The sequence below is a fragment of the Hippopotamus amphibius genome, chromosome 10 (assembly GCF_030028045.1).
Source record: "Hippopotamus amphibius kiboko isolate mHipAmp2 chromosome 10, mHipAmp2.hap2, whole genome shotgun sequence".
Classification (NCBI taxonomy): domain Eukaryota; kingdom Metazoa; phylum Chordata; class Mammalia; order Artiodactyla; family Hippopotamidae; genus Hippopotamus; species Hippopotamus amphibius.
The window spans coordinates 47,508,739-47,524,264 of NC_080195.1; the positions used below are offsets into that span (position 1 = coordinate 47,508,739).

Below are 15,526 nucleotides of genomic sequence, written 5' to 3' on the forward strand. Positions count from 1 at the left end.
TGGCACAAGCAGAAACTGGTGTCATTGGAACTTGAACTCAGGTGCTTTGGTTCCCAGCCCGCAGAGCCTTTGCTTGTCACACCGCAACGCCTCTTACTAACTTGAACACGGCAAGGAGCAGTGCAGCCATCGTAATACCACCAAGCAACACTTGACTCAGGGTGCCCTATGCAGATGGCTTGAAGTCTAAAGAGAAAAATACCGTTGTCTTGAAAGAATAATCTGTGTATCATTTTCAATGGTGTTCTAGCTAGTCCTAAGGCACTTGATAAACGAGATCTCATATGCGAATAACCATGTAATTGCCATAATTATAAACACATACAAATGATAATAGACTGAGATAAGCTACCAAACAGTATGCTGGGACTAAAATAGTTCAGATGGGAATGTACATTATTCAGCTCCCGGAAATGCCTATCAAAGAGCAATCTTGGTGAAAATATTAATACAAAATGGATTTTAAAATCCTGATTTCCTATAACACATTTTCTAAATTTCTTGTTTAAAAAAATTTAAAAATGATTTGTTTTAGCTCTCATAACGTTTTTTTCTACTATAGAAAATTGGTTTCACCCTTGGGAAACCAACACTCTGTTTGTTAGCTTCCTTTTAAACATGATTCGATGATTAGAAGGGCTTCCCTGTGGGGGCAATCTTGTGGAAGAATTTATGAGCTCAGGAATTTGTGTTTTCAAAGATGTAACCTGGAGGAGAAGGACAGCTAGCAGGGCAGATTTCCTGTTTCTTTGGTGCATACTCTAGAGAGGCCAGGGTTACATCATCAAATGGAATAGAACTCCTGAAGGGAACACTTACAGGCTTGCAACTCTCTGTTGGAATCAATTCATGTGGCACGTAGTGAGGTCTGAAAGTGCTCAAAGCATCAAATTTTCCTGATGGGTTGGGAATCAACTGCTCCTTCTTAATAAGTCCTTGACCACAACTTTCCCATGTGGGAAAATCTTCCTTCATCGTGCTTTTTCCTTGGAAAGGAAAGCTGTGATTTTTCCTATGAGAAACTGGCCTGATGGGAAGAACACGTTTGGCCTGATAAGAAACATAGTCGAGGTGGCTTGTGCTGTTTAATTGCATGGTACCTGTGGGAGGGACATACTCTTGCACTTTCTTGACGTCAGGTGGTGGGATTTCCCATGGTTGAAAACTGTCACGGAATTCAGTGCTTCCTTCAAATTGAGCCTGTTGGGCCACTCAGGTGTATGCAGGTCTGCAGATGTTTGCACTTTCACCAACAAGACCCTGAAAGTCATATCGGTGAGTTGTGAGATCCTCGAAGGGTTGGTCGGCTGGCTTGTAAACTTCTTTTGCCCTTGCAAACTTGAATTCTAGCTGGTGAGGTACGTAATGAAGGTGATGACATATCACCATTAAAGGGGCTGTAGAACGTTTGACCACAGGGCTGGGTTTAAAGCCGTGCCTAGGCTTTATCTACCAAGGAACATAGTCATCCTGAAAAGTAGTTGAGTTTCCAACTTTCACAGTAGGGGGATAATAAGTTTGTGCTGGTTTATAAAGTTCACTTTTCTGAATGTCCCAAGCTCTTATAATATCTTGAAAATTAAAAAAAAAAAAAAAAAAGAGTACGTTTAAACACAGGAAAACAACCAGTCTCTAAAGGTCATGCCTGACTCCTCTCTGTGCCGTCCTTCCGTTTCCTTTAGAAACCTGAACACCAGTCAAGTATGACGTTTCCCTGATTCCCCTCAGGTTTATTTTTTTCTTCACTTCCACTTTCCTCTTCCTAGCTCTCCACTTTAATGCATCTAACTTTCCATGTTCAGAGTCTTCTGATTACACATGGGAATGGAACATCTGAACCTGATTGTTGATAGTTTCTGAAAGACAAAAAGCTTGTGTTTTGGGTGAAGACAGAGTTTAGGAGATTGTGGTTGCATTCCCAGGAACTGGTTGGCGTTTTTGCTATAACTTATAAAATGCTAAAGTAAAACATAAAATCTTAAGATTAACATAAACTCAAAGGCCCTGATGTGTGGGCAAAAGTGATGTGGACATTACTCCTTCCTTTGGAGGGACTCCTCAAAGGAGAGAAGATTTCAACTCCACTGTATCCTAGGAAGCCCATAGGACACCCTGAGCAAACATACAGGACGCAAGGTAACTAGACAATCCCAGAAACATCACCGGCTTCCACTTTTCCTCCTCAGGAAACAGACTTCCAGGCATTCCTGAAAGATAGAGGGTCATCTAGCGGTGAGGGGCCCAAATGGGGTGCTTTCTAAAGTGTTAGAAATTGTATATGGAATTTAGAAATGAACATCAGAGCTGAGTCCAGCATTTAGTGTTAAATACCTTAATTCTGCTTCCCTGCAGCTTACCTAGACCATGGATGGAAAACTGAAGTGCCTATATTTCAACTGAGGGTTATTTAGGTTTTCCATTTCTCCATGAGAAAGGTAGAAAGCTGAGAAATGCTACAGAATTGACTTCACTCCAAAAGATGTATTTCTAAATACCAAAAATTAACTTATAAAAGACAGAAGATATACAAGATAAAGAATTAGACTCTAGGCTAATGTCCAAGCAATGTTTATTGGAGAGGCCAAAACTCAAATGCTTATTATGTGGATACCTCCTTTGAAGAGAAAAATTCCTCAGCCATAAGCATTTGCGCCAAGATGGCCAAGTTTTACACCAAATGAATACTCCCACCACCCTCAAGCTAAGGATGTTTGAATAAGAGTGGATACCTGACCTAAGAGCAGGTGATCTTTCGGGTAGTACACACCTGGCAAGAAACAGCCTGGCAAGAAACGATGATCTGGGTCAAGCACATCCTCATTCTTGTGAACCTGAATTTGACAATACAGGACCAGATAAAAGTGGGAGAAGAATGTAAAAGGATGCCATGAAGCAGAACTGGAGAGCTATGGTGAGTTGAAGACATCAAAACAGACTTGTAAGGAAACAGAGGTGATATATAGGCACAGGAGGTCAGTTCATAGAATGGCAGCCAGAGAAGATGTGTAAAGGGAAGGGAAGATGCTGTCAGAGAAGCCATGTAGCTCATGGCAGAGATGGAGGGAGTAGCTCTTCCCTCAGGTTTCCCCTGTACCTGATAGCTTTCCATTTCCAGTTCACATGAAGCTTTACCATGAACTCGCTTTTTCTTGAGGCACCATGAAGGAATCTCTGTTGTTTGCAATTTAAAGTGTAAAACTATAGCACTCTTTTTCAGTAACTGAAAGGAAACCATAGGATGTTACTGAGGGTCTATGGTTCCAGCTAAACATATAGGGAGAGTCTTTGTTGCTATAATGTCTATGAGAAAAAGATGTTAATTTCATAAGAGACCCTAAATAGAAGAGACTATTTCTCCCTTACCAAACAACTTTGGTTTTCAAAAAGGAAGCAAGAATCTGGAGACTGAGAGACAACGTTAGAATAGCATGAGTATCAGTTTCGGATAACTGCAGAAGACTGACTTGCCTCATAAATATTCCTGTGCTCATCTGCCTGGAAAATTGATTATTTGTTCCAGAATATTTTTTGATAACATTCTACAATACCTTTAAAACATCATAGTCTTTATTAATATCATCTGTTCTTAGTATCCTATGACACTCATGGGAAAAAAAACCCATAATGCCATCTACATCTAACAATGCAGTCTGGTCATTTGGCAACTACAGTATTGTCCTTGTGAGAGAAGGGCAATCCAGTTTCCTCAGCTCATTCTTTTGCTCTCTAGTCACTAAACTCTAGACAGGAAGTTTGCTTTCTTCTGAACAGTTTCAAGTCCGTGAGGTGCTTGTGTGTGTTTGCTCACCATGAACGCTTGTAAGCAGAGCTGCATCGCCATCCTTTCCATAGTGAGCTGTTCTAGGTTCCCCTTTGAGGAAAAAGTCCTCAGCTGCATACGGGAGTTCTTTCTCTTGGTAGTTGGGACTCTGTTCCCTGTGCTGTCTTATGGCACCAAGGAATCGGGACCAATTTTCATAGAGTCAGGGAGCTCCATCCTTTCTTTCTCCATCTATACGTCACCAAACTGGCCTCACAGTTTTAATCCTGCCTGTAAGCTGATGACTCCCAAACTAGAGTCTCCACTCCAGACCTCCCTTCAAATCCAAGCCAACACATCTATCTTCCTACGAGACATTTCTATTCAGATGTCCAAGAGGTAAACTGAAGTTTAGTACGCCCCAACAGAATTCACCATCTTGATCAGACTCATGTTCCCCCAAGAGAACACACCACCAACAAAACACATACTATTTTGAGTCTGGTATCTCAGGTAAAGGTTTCACCCAGCCAGTTTTCTCTCCCTCACTCCCTTCTCCCTGCTTCATTTTCAAATCCTGTCAATTTTACCTCTGAAATTTTAATTTTTTCCTTCTTGAGGCAAACATGCAATCAATGAATAGCAACCTGATGAAATCATCAAAAATTAGAAAAAGGAAATAGAAGAAACAATAATGTAAACTAAGGTTCTATAGGGTCTATAGTGAGATCCTTATTTTCATTCTTGCTATTTGTAATTAGTGTCTTCTCTCTCTTTCCAACCGCCCCCTTACTCAGTGTGGTTAGGGTTATTCAACTTTACTATCCTTTAACAGAATCAGCTTTTTTCATTGATTTTTCTCTATTGTTTTCCTGTTTTCAGATTCATTGATTGCTGCCCTTCATTTTTTCTTTCCTTCTACCTTGCTTTGGGTTTAAGTTGCTCATTTTTCTGGTTTCATAAGACGGAGGCTTAAGCTATTGATTTAAGACTATCTTCTAATACAAACATTTAATGCTATAAATTTCCCTCTAAGCATTGCTTTAGATACATCCCACAATTTTTAATATCGTATTTTTTCATTTTCATTAAATAAATATTTTGGGCTTTATGGTCCATGTGGTCTGTGTCGCAACTATTCAGTTCTGACATGGTAGCATGCAAGCAGCCATAGGCAATATGTAAATGAATGGCATTGCTGAGTTTCAATAGAATTTTACTTTTTGTGCAATGTATAATTTGTATATGAAAGCTGGATAGTGTATGTATTTATCTCAGTCTCTACTGAGATAAATAGTACTTATGTGCAGAAATGGATGTACATCTTCATTTGCCAGGCCTTGAGTGAGTGGGGTTAAGTCAGCTCAGTCAGCAGTTGAGCTAGGTTTGGGTTTTGCCGTTGCCATGCTTATCTTCAGCGTACCATCAGCTTTAAATTCCACTGGCATTATCTTGCGCTTTGGGTGGCGCTGGTTTTCTTCACTTCTGCTGCATCCACAGCTTTAGGCATTCTCTTTGCACCTGCACCTGAGAGAATGTCTCTCTCTGTACCCTTGCTTCTCTCCAATGGGAAACTATTGTTGCTTGTTATTCAGTGCTCAGTAATCTGGTGTGTGTGTTTGGTGGTGGTGGGGTTCTTCTGTGGTGCAGGTCAAGGCTCAATCTTAGGCAAAACCTGTGTCCCTGGGCCTCAGTGGTGGGACTCTTTCAGTGTTTCTGTCTGTCTCCACAATGTAGCTATCTAACGGTTGGGCCCAGGACAATTTCCTCTTCTTCCTTCAGGTTACAGATTTGTTGTTGTTTTTCTTTTCATTTCCCCTGTGATCTCAGCTTTCTGAAGTATTCACGAATATTTATGATTTTGTATATTATCTGGCTGCTTCTTGTTAAGTTGGAAACACTTTTCTAGCCATCCATATCCCACTCAGAAATTAGAAATCCTCAGATTTTCTTTATGGTCTAGTTTTAAATTCCACCGTAGATTCTACACATGCAATTTCTTTAACAGATATAAGGCTATTCTGAATTTTTCCTTCGTGAGTTAGTTTGGCAAATTGTATTTTTCAAGGAATTTATCCATTGTATAACAATTATTGGCATAAGTTTTCCATAATATCTTATCTTTTTAATGTTTGAGTTTTAATTGTAATATTTATTTCACTTACATTTAATGTAAGGTATGGTCTTGTTTAGTTTGACTATATTGCTATTTGCTTTTGGTTGGTCCCATATGTTCTGGGTTCCCTTACCCCTTACTTCCCATCTTCTTTCGGACTAATAAAGAGTATTCTTGTTATTCCATTTTCTCCATTAGCATTTTAATGACAACTTTCTGTATTTTTAGAATAAACATGCATTTTTGACTTATTAGGGGATCTTTTTGTCCTAGTCAAACTTTAATTGATGTTTTACCACTTCTAGAACAGTGGAAGAAGCTTTCAACAGTTTAATTCCATTTACATCCTTTTGCCTTTTGTGCTGTTGTTATAATTTACTTCTATATTGGTATAAAATCACCCAACATAATTATTATTGTGACTTTAAGAAATCAATATCCTTTTATATTTACCCACTTATTTACCCTTTCTGTGTGCTTCATTCCGTCCTGCATTTCATGCTTCTCTGTGGAATCACTTTCCTTCAACCTGAAGAACTTTCTTTTGTAGTATGTGTCTGCTTCTAACAAATTCTCTGCTCTTTTTTTTTCTCTAAAAACGACTTTATTTTGCATTATTTTTGAAGGATATTTTTACTACATATTAAATTCTGAGATTCACTAGGTTTGAAATTCTCAGTGTTTTTTCCTTTTAGTACTTTAAAGATGTCATTCCAATATCTTCAGTCTTCCACAGTTCCTGGTGAAGTTAAGTACATTTCTAATTTTTCTTCTGTAAATGATTTGTAGTTTTGCTCTTGCTACTTTTAAGAGTTCATCTGTACTTGATTTTCAGAAGTTTGATGACAGTTGCCAGATGTGGTTTTGTGTTTATTTTGGGGTTTGTTGAGCTTCTTGAACCTGTGGCCTGATTTCTTCATCAATTTTGGAAATTCCTTGACCATCATCTCTTCAAATATTTCTGGATTCTTCATAGGTCTCATAATGTTTTACTCTATGGTGGATGTCATATATAAGAAAACCATAGAAACTAAAATCAATGTTATTTTCAACCGAAGACAACTTGCTCTTTCCCATGTTGAGCAGATAGGATATGGGGCAGATCACCTTGATCCAGTCAGGAACTGAGTGAGGCTGCCATTCAACAGCACCTTCAGTTAAACATAGTCTTCCTCTAGTTACAAATTTCTCAAGGACAAGACCTGTGATGTGTTTGTGGTAGAGCCTTCATTCTAGTGGGACTTTGGCTCCTAAACACCTGCTCTCAAGTGAGACTGTGGATATTTCTGTGGGCTCTTTCTAGCCCAGTTGCCTAGCCTGCCATGCCCCCTAAACACTCAGCATACAACCCACAAGGAAAACCAGCCATGCATCTGGGGTACTTTAGGTTCCTTCTGGCCATACCAGCCTACATGTCAGGTTCTCCACTGGTTTCCCTTTCCCTAGGAGGGTTCCCCTGCTTATGCTACCCCAGTCTTCAGCCTTGGCCTAGACTTGACAAATGCTCCCAGAGATGTAAACAGCTGACCATCTCAGCTCATCTAGGAAGGGCTCCTCCATCTCTGTAATTTCACTTGTTTGCTTCCATTAAAAAAAGATTTTCAAAAATGTATGTATTTTTTTTTTAGCTGTTTCAGTGGAAGTAATGGCTTCCTGCATCTACCACATCATATCTGGTAGCAAAACTCAAAAATTTTTAGTGGCTACTAGAAAAATGGTAAGCTCCTCAGTCTGACAACTAAGACTTCAACAATCTGATTTCAACCTACATTTTAGAGCTATACACCAGTCTCTCAGATCCTGAAATTCTCTGGTCCCCACCATGTTCACTGAGCAACCCTTTTATTTTTCTGACTTTATGATATTTTGCTCCTCTCATCCTAGCTTTTAGGATGTCCCTCCTCCCTCTATATATCAATACTTACTAGTTTCTGATGCATTCCCAGACTAGCCTGGAGTGACATCTTGATCAGTCTAAATTTTTGAAGCACTAATTGTTCCATTAATTTTCCAGTGAAGTATTCCCCCCACCTTGTCATATTCCAATTATTTATTTCTCGTGTGAGCATTTAATTCGTCATGCTATTATTGCTCTTTTTCTCTCAATTCAACTGTAAAGTTTCTAAGTGTCAACAACCATGGTCACTTCACATCTCTATTCCTTACAGTGCCTAGCACACAGAAGAGTAATCCCTAGAAAGTATTTATCGAATCAAACACTGACCTATTTTCATTACCTACATTTTAATCTGAAAGAATTTCTAAACCAAGGGCCCCTTGGCCCTTAGCATTTGTTGTCTCATGCCTGACAACCTGCAAATACAAGGATAACTCTTCCTCACTAGGGAAGATCAGGAGAGAGAAGGCCAGAGGGAAGCCAGGAGTCCCCAACATTGGGTTCTGGGAGTGGAAGTATGGGAATCTATGTGAAACTCAGGTAATGAGAAGCCAGAACTAGTGTTGGTGTTTGTGTGTGTGCGTGTGTGTGTGTGTGTGTGTGTGTGTTATAAGTAAATAGTCACAGCATCAAGGAATATCAATATTGTTGTATTTTCAAATAGACTTTGTGTGGAAGAAAAGAAGAGAAAATCTTACTATGGTTGTTTAAAAGACCCAGTACAGACATTTCACCAATTATCTTTTATGTGAAATGATTATGCAATACATTGTCTCCTCTACATACCAATGAATATATCTCTTAACAATCACTACATGCTATGTTAGATTATAGTGATATGTTTGTTCACCATATGCATCATCCTAAAAATGTGTCCCTTGTATAGCATCTTATATGCTCACAGCTTACAAAAACAGAAAGAACCCTGTTCCTGATCTCCCTACTGGGCTGACTTACAGAGATCATAGTATACTGATACTATACACTTTACTTATCCGTTAAACTGATGAGAGTGATATTTAAAGGAAAAGTATGTATTCAGTTATTACCTATTTAAAGTATAAATCATTGCTTTTATTGTGGATGGCATCACTCTCACAAAAGGATTTATGTTAGGACATACACATTCAGCTATATCACATAACTAGTGAAAAGGCTGTAAGTCTAAATATGCAATTACATTATCAACAAAAAAAGGTAGAAGAAATATGAACTAACAAGATAGCCTATTGTTTAAAAATAAATATACCCCCCCAAAATAAAAGCAATAGAGTATTATAAAATCAGATTGATTTTTGGAAAGAAAAGCAGTCATACATCATCTATTGATTTTGGAAAGAAAGTGGTCATACATCATCCAGCCCCCTACTCTTCCAAGTGGGTTGCCATCAGGCAGAAGGTGTTCCATGTGGGGAGTCTTAGAGGAGCAGGTTGCCTATGTGGTGGTGCAACACTGTCTCACTGGGTGGACAAGGCTATTTTATTCTGAGGCTCAGTATCAGCACCAATCTGCTAACAGATGCAAGTTTCATCCTCTATTCCAGCCTTTATGAGTATAAAGGGAATATTCTGGTTCTCTACCTAACGCTTTTGCTTTCTCAGTTGGTTTACAACTTGAATGGTGAAGAGGCTTGCTATTTATTTGACTTTCTTAAAAGCATGAGTATGCTCAGTAGAGTTTCAACTCAGCCTGGGATGGAAGGAAAGGAAAAGTGTCAACTAAATGTGGCATAATGTGACAAATATGACACAATGCTTGTTCAATGGCATCCTTTGTTTTCATGGTCTGAGATAGAGAAAACGAATTAAGTGGCTGAATTTCAACAGGAATCCAGGTGTCTTCACTCTCAATCAAGCCAATGGTCTTCCTTTTCTCACTATACAATACTATTTTGACAAAAGGGAAATTTTTTTCCTAAGCCATGGAGACAAGTTTGGCAAGGCACCAAAATTATGATTGGATGTTAGATATCAAAGCTGGAAGGAAGTATTTGTTTTTTGGCTCTTTAAGTTCGAAAATGGCAAGTTACCTTTATAGGTTGGGACAGTGTCCAATGTTCTTTTTTAACTTGCTGTCTCTCTAAAGGCCAAACTATTACCACAGGTTGCACTTCATAAGAATGAAAATCCCGTTTGGAGGTAGTACCAAGGTCAGTCTCCCCCTGTTTTGGTTTACATTCTTCTGATGCACGGTGAAGCTGTTTGACTATTTCATAAGGAAAATAATGTGATCTCAAATATATAAATTTGAAACATAGCCTCATAGGTTCTTTTATTTCTAAGTATTTCAATGCATTATTAAAGTTTTCAAGACTTTTTTAACTTGAAAAGTCAAAGATAATAACCTGGTGATGGTTGACAAACTTCTTGAAAGAGATTCCTGAGTTCCTTTATATCCTATCCAGTGACTAAATATAAGAAAAATAAATGTCAAAAATCCTAGTTTTCAAAACATCTTTAAAATGGGTCTTCAGTTTTAATTGGATCTTACATAAATGAAATCTTCAAATAATTGAATTTTTTCCTAAAGTGGGAGGAAGTCTCAGGTTGAAGATTTAATGAATTTGAAAACAATTTTAAATATATTGCCTGGGCCCACTTTGTCAAAATCCTTATTCATCCTGTTAAATATTCTAATAAACTATCTGGGCATGCTCTCTTCTTGTTGAAGTCATGCTGTCTTTCTGCTCATCAATTAAAGAAATAATTTATGTCTAAACTCTGGCTTTTAGACCTAAATCATATTCATGGTATGGATGTGAGTCTTCCCTACCTCCAGATCCCCCAGAAGCCCTTGTTAGCTGTGGGAGCCATATGGTACCCCAGCCACCCTGGGCAGCATGTAGCATTATGAGGCAGAGGTAGTACTGCAGACACTGGGGTGGTCTGGTGGCGTGGAGAAGACCACCAACTCAGACTGATCAGACTGCCTGGGTCCAAATCCTGGCTCTGTTATTCACTAGATGTGTGATGAGGGACAACTTAATTTGTCTGAGCTCCAGTTTCCTTATATATAAAAGTGGACAATAACATCATCTGCCTCACAGGGTTGTTTTAAGGATTGACACACACACGCATGTGCACCACGCACATGAGTGTTTAGTGCACAGTAAGGGTGACATGTTAGCTGCTACTAATATTACTAAAAGTCTTCAAAATTGCTTTGCTTTCTTTAGGACTCTATGGAGTGTTTCACTCATTTTATGATTGATTTAAACCAGCCTGTATTAATCAGTATTATCCGTGCATGTCCATAAGCTCCAAAAAACAAAACTCACTGAATCCCTTCTCTATTCACGATATACCCTCTCAGACGTGTTAGCTCCATTTCCTTACCCCCATCAATGGGCTTCAACCTACCTCTTCAACCCACTGCAGCCTGGTTTCCAGCACTGTCACTTCTCTAATAGGGCTTGAAGGTCCACCATGACTTCTAGGTGATTAAATCCATCAGACACTCTCAGTCCTCATCTTACTTGACCTCTCAAGTAGGAACTGACATTATTGCACACTTCCTCTACTTCTGAGAAACTCTCTTCCTGTCCTCTTCATGATTTCTTCTCAGTCTCCTCCACAGCTTCACCCTCCTCTAGTCAGTCATGAAGCCGGGAATTCCTCGACACTTGGGCCCGCACACTCTCCTCCTCTCATCCAGTGTTCCCTCCTGAGGACAACTCCTCTCCTCCCACAGCTTTAATTCCTAACTATATGCAAACACCTCTCAAACTTCTCTCTGCTCAGACCCCTTCTCTTAGCTCGATGCCAGTTTTTACAACGGTCTGTTGGATATTCAGTGGCACCTCAAAACTTAATACAACCCTAATCAAACTATTTCCCCCCAACAAATCTGGACCTGTTGGCTTGTCCCTTCTTTTGGTGAGTGGCGTCATCATGTCTTCAGCTGCAGTCAGGAACCTAGGACTCGCCCTTCACGCCTCACCTCCCTCCTATATTTAGTTCATCATCAACTCCTGTCGATTTTGCCTCTTAAATATCTCTTAACTCTAACTCCTTTTCTCTATCTCATCACCACCCTGATATTCCAAGCTTTCATAATAGCTGATTCAAATCAATTCAATAGCTTCCTAGACTCACTCACTCTCTCCAGTCTTTTCTTACGTGGCACCCAAAGTAATCCTTTCACATATAAACTTGATCAGGTCATGCTTGCCGTCATCTCCCTAGCCTCTTGCTCACCTCTTTCTCGTACCCCCCTCAACAAAGAAACAAACACACAAACAAAAAACAAGGAAGAAAAGTAGGTGGCTTCTAACTGGTCCAAGGATATAGAAAAAAACGGGACATGTCCTCTTCGCGAGCTTCCGCTCAGCCGGTGCTTCCTCTTGCTGTCCCTGCTCCTGCTGGCTTCTCTGACAGTTTCCTTCTTTCCACACTCCTGCCTGCTACATGCTGCGCTCTGCCTGGAAGGCACTTCCTTACACTCTTAATCCAGTTAACAGCTTTACAGCCTTCAGATTTTAGCTCATTTTTCTCATTTCCCTGATAAAGTCAAGCCTCTTATTCTGGCTCTGAAGTTACCTTGTGCCTATCCTTCATAGATCTGATCACTGTTGCAATTTTATACGTAGTTTGAGTGATGTTTTTGGTTGCCACCTTCACCAGACTGCAATGTCTGTGAGCACACAGATCATGACGGTTTTTGCCCATCACTGTATCCCAGGGGCATCGCATAGTGCCTGACCCTTAACAAATGCTTAAGAAATATTATTTAGTGGATGAATAATAGTAGGAATCACATACCTCTGCTTCTCAAGACATCTTAGTTGGTCCTTGCTCTTCCCAAATACCAGCTGGAGAGGAAGAAGCTAATGCAATCTGGAAGTGGAAGAATCAGGCAGAGGACAGAGAAAGCTTAGAAGTCTTAGTTTCTCTAGTTAGATTAGTTGAGTGTTAGAATGTATACCGCCAAACCTAAAGCAATGTTCTATGGAGATGTAGTAAAGGTTAAATACACTCTTATTCATCTGATATATTCCAAAACATGTGACATGTCTGGAATCGTAGTTTCAGGGCACACTTCCTGCCACCTCTGGCAGTCACCTACTGTGCTGCAACTGTAATGCTAGAAAGGATCAAGAGTCCTGTACACATCCAGACATGTGCTCTTTACACAGCCTCTTCCTGTATTGTAGGAACGTAGAGAACAGAATGACACATTATTCTTTGTTTGTGAAGATGAATCAGCTGCTTTCTGCTGCCTAGTCAATGCATCAACATGAGGGAGTTAAGCAAGAGTTCCAAAACCCTCGAATATGGCTCTTGAAAATTCCCCTAGTTCTGGTCAAAATGTGAAGAAAATATCTAGTGTTTTACTATACGGAAAGATGGTGATTTATGAAATGGAAGTTTTTGTTTCTTTGGCATATTTGAACCTTTGGGGAGTTGGGACTTTTTTTCTTTTCTTTTTTACTATTAAGGGCTACTTGAATAAGGGAACTGAGAAAACCCAGAATTGAAAAGCAATTGTCTTTTTAAAGAAAGATGAGGCAGGTTAAACTTTCCTGATGTGAACACTCAGAGTTGGTTAAATGCAAAGTCTTTATTCAATAAATATGAATATTGTGAAATTTATTTCAAGTCTCCATTATGAATGATTAAGGCATCAAGGAAGAAAGGAGTAAAGGTAAAGAAAAAATAGTACCCATTCCCATTTACTCTATCTCAACCAATTGCTCAATGCCTTCATCTCATTTACTCTGATGTGTCATGATCTTGTTCATCTGATCTTTGCTTTGGTGCTATCATTCCCACAAGATTATAAACAACAGTGGGAAGCCCTCCTTTCTGTTCCATGTTATACCCAGTGAACAGTCCAGTGCCTGCCCATTGCACTGAGTCTGTAGCAACAGAGTCACCAGCACTGCTGGTTAGAAATGCACACGCCTGGGATCCACGCCATTGTCTAATGACTGTTTTGGGTGGAGCTCTGGAAGCTGCAATTTTAACCTTTCTAGATGATTCCAAATCACACCAGCACCTGAGGACTATGGAAAATCTTCACATTTCTGCAAGAGCCACATACCTACAGAAGTAACTGGAATCACCAAAGCACTGCAAGTTGCCTGAAATGTTAAAGGTATAAGTATTGGATTATAAGTTTGAAGGTCTCCACATTTGCTATGTAAGTAAAGTGAGCTCTATCTGAAATGCAAAGAAAATGGATAACACTAAAAATTAAAGTCATTACAGAGCATTAAAAAATCATAAATTGTAGAAATCTGATGTATGAGTTTCTTGAATGCAAGAACCTCTATTTATTGATATTTTTATATGTATTTTTATATGCCTAAGATTGTGCCTTGACTATAGTGTGCACTTTCAGAAAATACAGAAAAGAATTAACCCACTAAATTGCCAAAGATACAAAGAGATCGAAAAAGCTGAGTCCAAATGAAAAGTTGAGGCTTAGAAGGACTTTTCTGTCTTTCACCCATAGGATAAATATTGAGTGCCTACTATGAGCTAGTGGGCATTGTAGTCGTTTCTGGAAATAGAATGCTGAGATAAGAAGAGACATAGTTCCTGCTTTCATGGAGCACTGAAAGTAATCTAAGGATAAATAATAGGCAGAGGCTTTGAGAACTTGCATGGGGCATCTGTTACCAAGCCTGAAAAGAGTGCAAAGGACATTATAGTGAAAATAAATCAGAGAAGAAAGTCAGGACCAAACAATGAAGGGATTTTGGTGTGTATTAAATATAATAGGAAAATATAAGAGCAGGTTTAGCAGGGAGGTGATAGAATTAGGTCTGCATTTTAAAAAGGTCATCTTGCTCAACATCTCTAATTATTAGAGAAATGCAAATCAAAGCTACAATGAGGTACTACCTCACACCAGTCAGAATGGCCATCATTAAAAAGTCTATAAATAACAAATGCTGGAGACAGTGTGGAGAAAAGAGAACCCTCCTACATTGTTGGTGGGAATGTAAGTTGGTGCTGCCACTTTGGAAAACAGTGTGGAGGTTCTTCAGAAAACTAAAAATAGAATTACCTTATGATCCAGCAATCCCACTCCAATCTAACCTTACACCTAAAGAAACTAGACAAAGAAGACCAAACAAAACCCAAAGTTAGTAGAAGGAGAGAAATCATAAAGATCAGAGCAGAAATAAATGAAATAGAAACAAAGAAAACAATAGCAAAAATCAATAAAACTAAAAGCTGGTTCTTTTAGAAGATAAATAAAATTGATAAACCTCCAGCAAGACTCATCAAGAAAAAGAGGGAGAGGACTCAAATCAATAAAATCAGAAATGAAAGAGAAGAAGTTACAACGGACACCAGAGAAATAAAAAGCACCCTAAGAGACTACTACAAGCAACTATATGCCAATAAAATGGACAACCTGGATGAAATGGACAGATTCTTAGAAAGGTATAACCTTTCAAGACTGAATCAGGAAGAAATAGAAAATATGAACAGACCAATCACAAGCCATGTTGTTTCTTGCAAAGACTATTTTTATGTCCATAAAGGTAATTAATTAGGTGACTGGTTTTATTTCCACTTTAAATCTGGGAATTATATCCGCTCATGTTCCAAGGACTTATCAGTGCACTACATCATTAAGAGATGGTTGTCACATGGATGTTTGATGGCTAAAGGACAAAAATCAAAGCAGTATCAGGTACAGATAGCATTCAATATAATGTATTCAATAGTAACTACATGAATATGCTTCATGTCAAATCAGCTAACGGAGAGTTAAGCATTAGCGAGAACTGTTCTG

General features: G+C 39.0%; 1 pseudogene; it reads right to left on the reverse strand.

Annotated features, from left to right (window-relative positions):
- Positions 1 to 630: 630 nt before the first annotated feature.
- LOC130829822 (stabilizer of axonemal microtubules 2-like) lies at positions 631 to 10,037 on the reverse strand (annotated as a pseudogene).
- Positions 10,038 to 15,526: the final 5,489 nt, after the last annotated feature.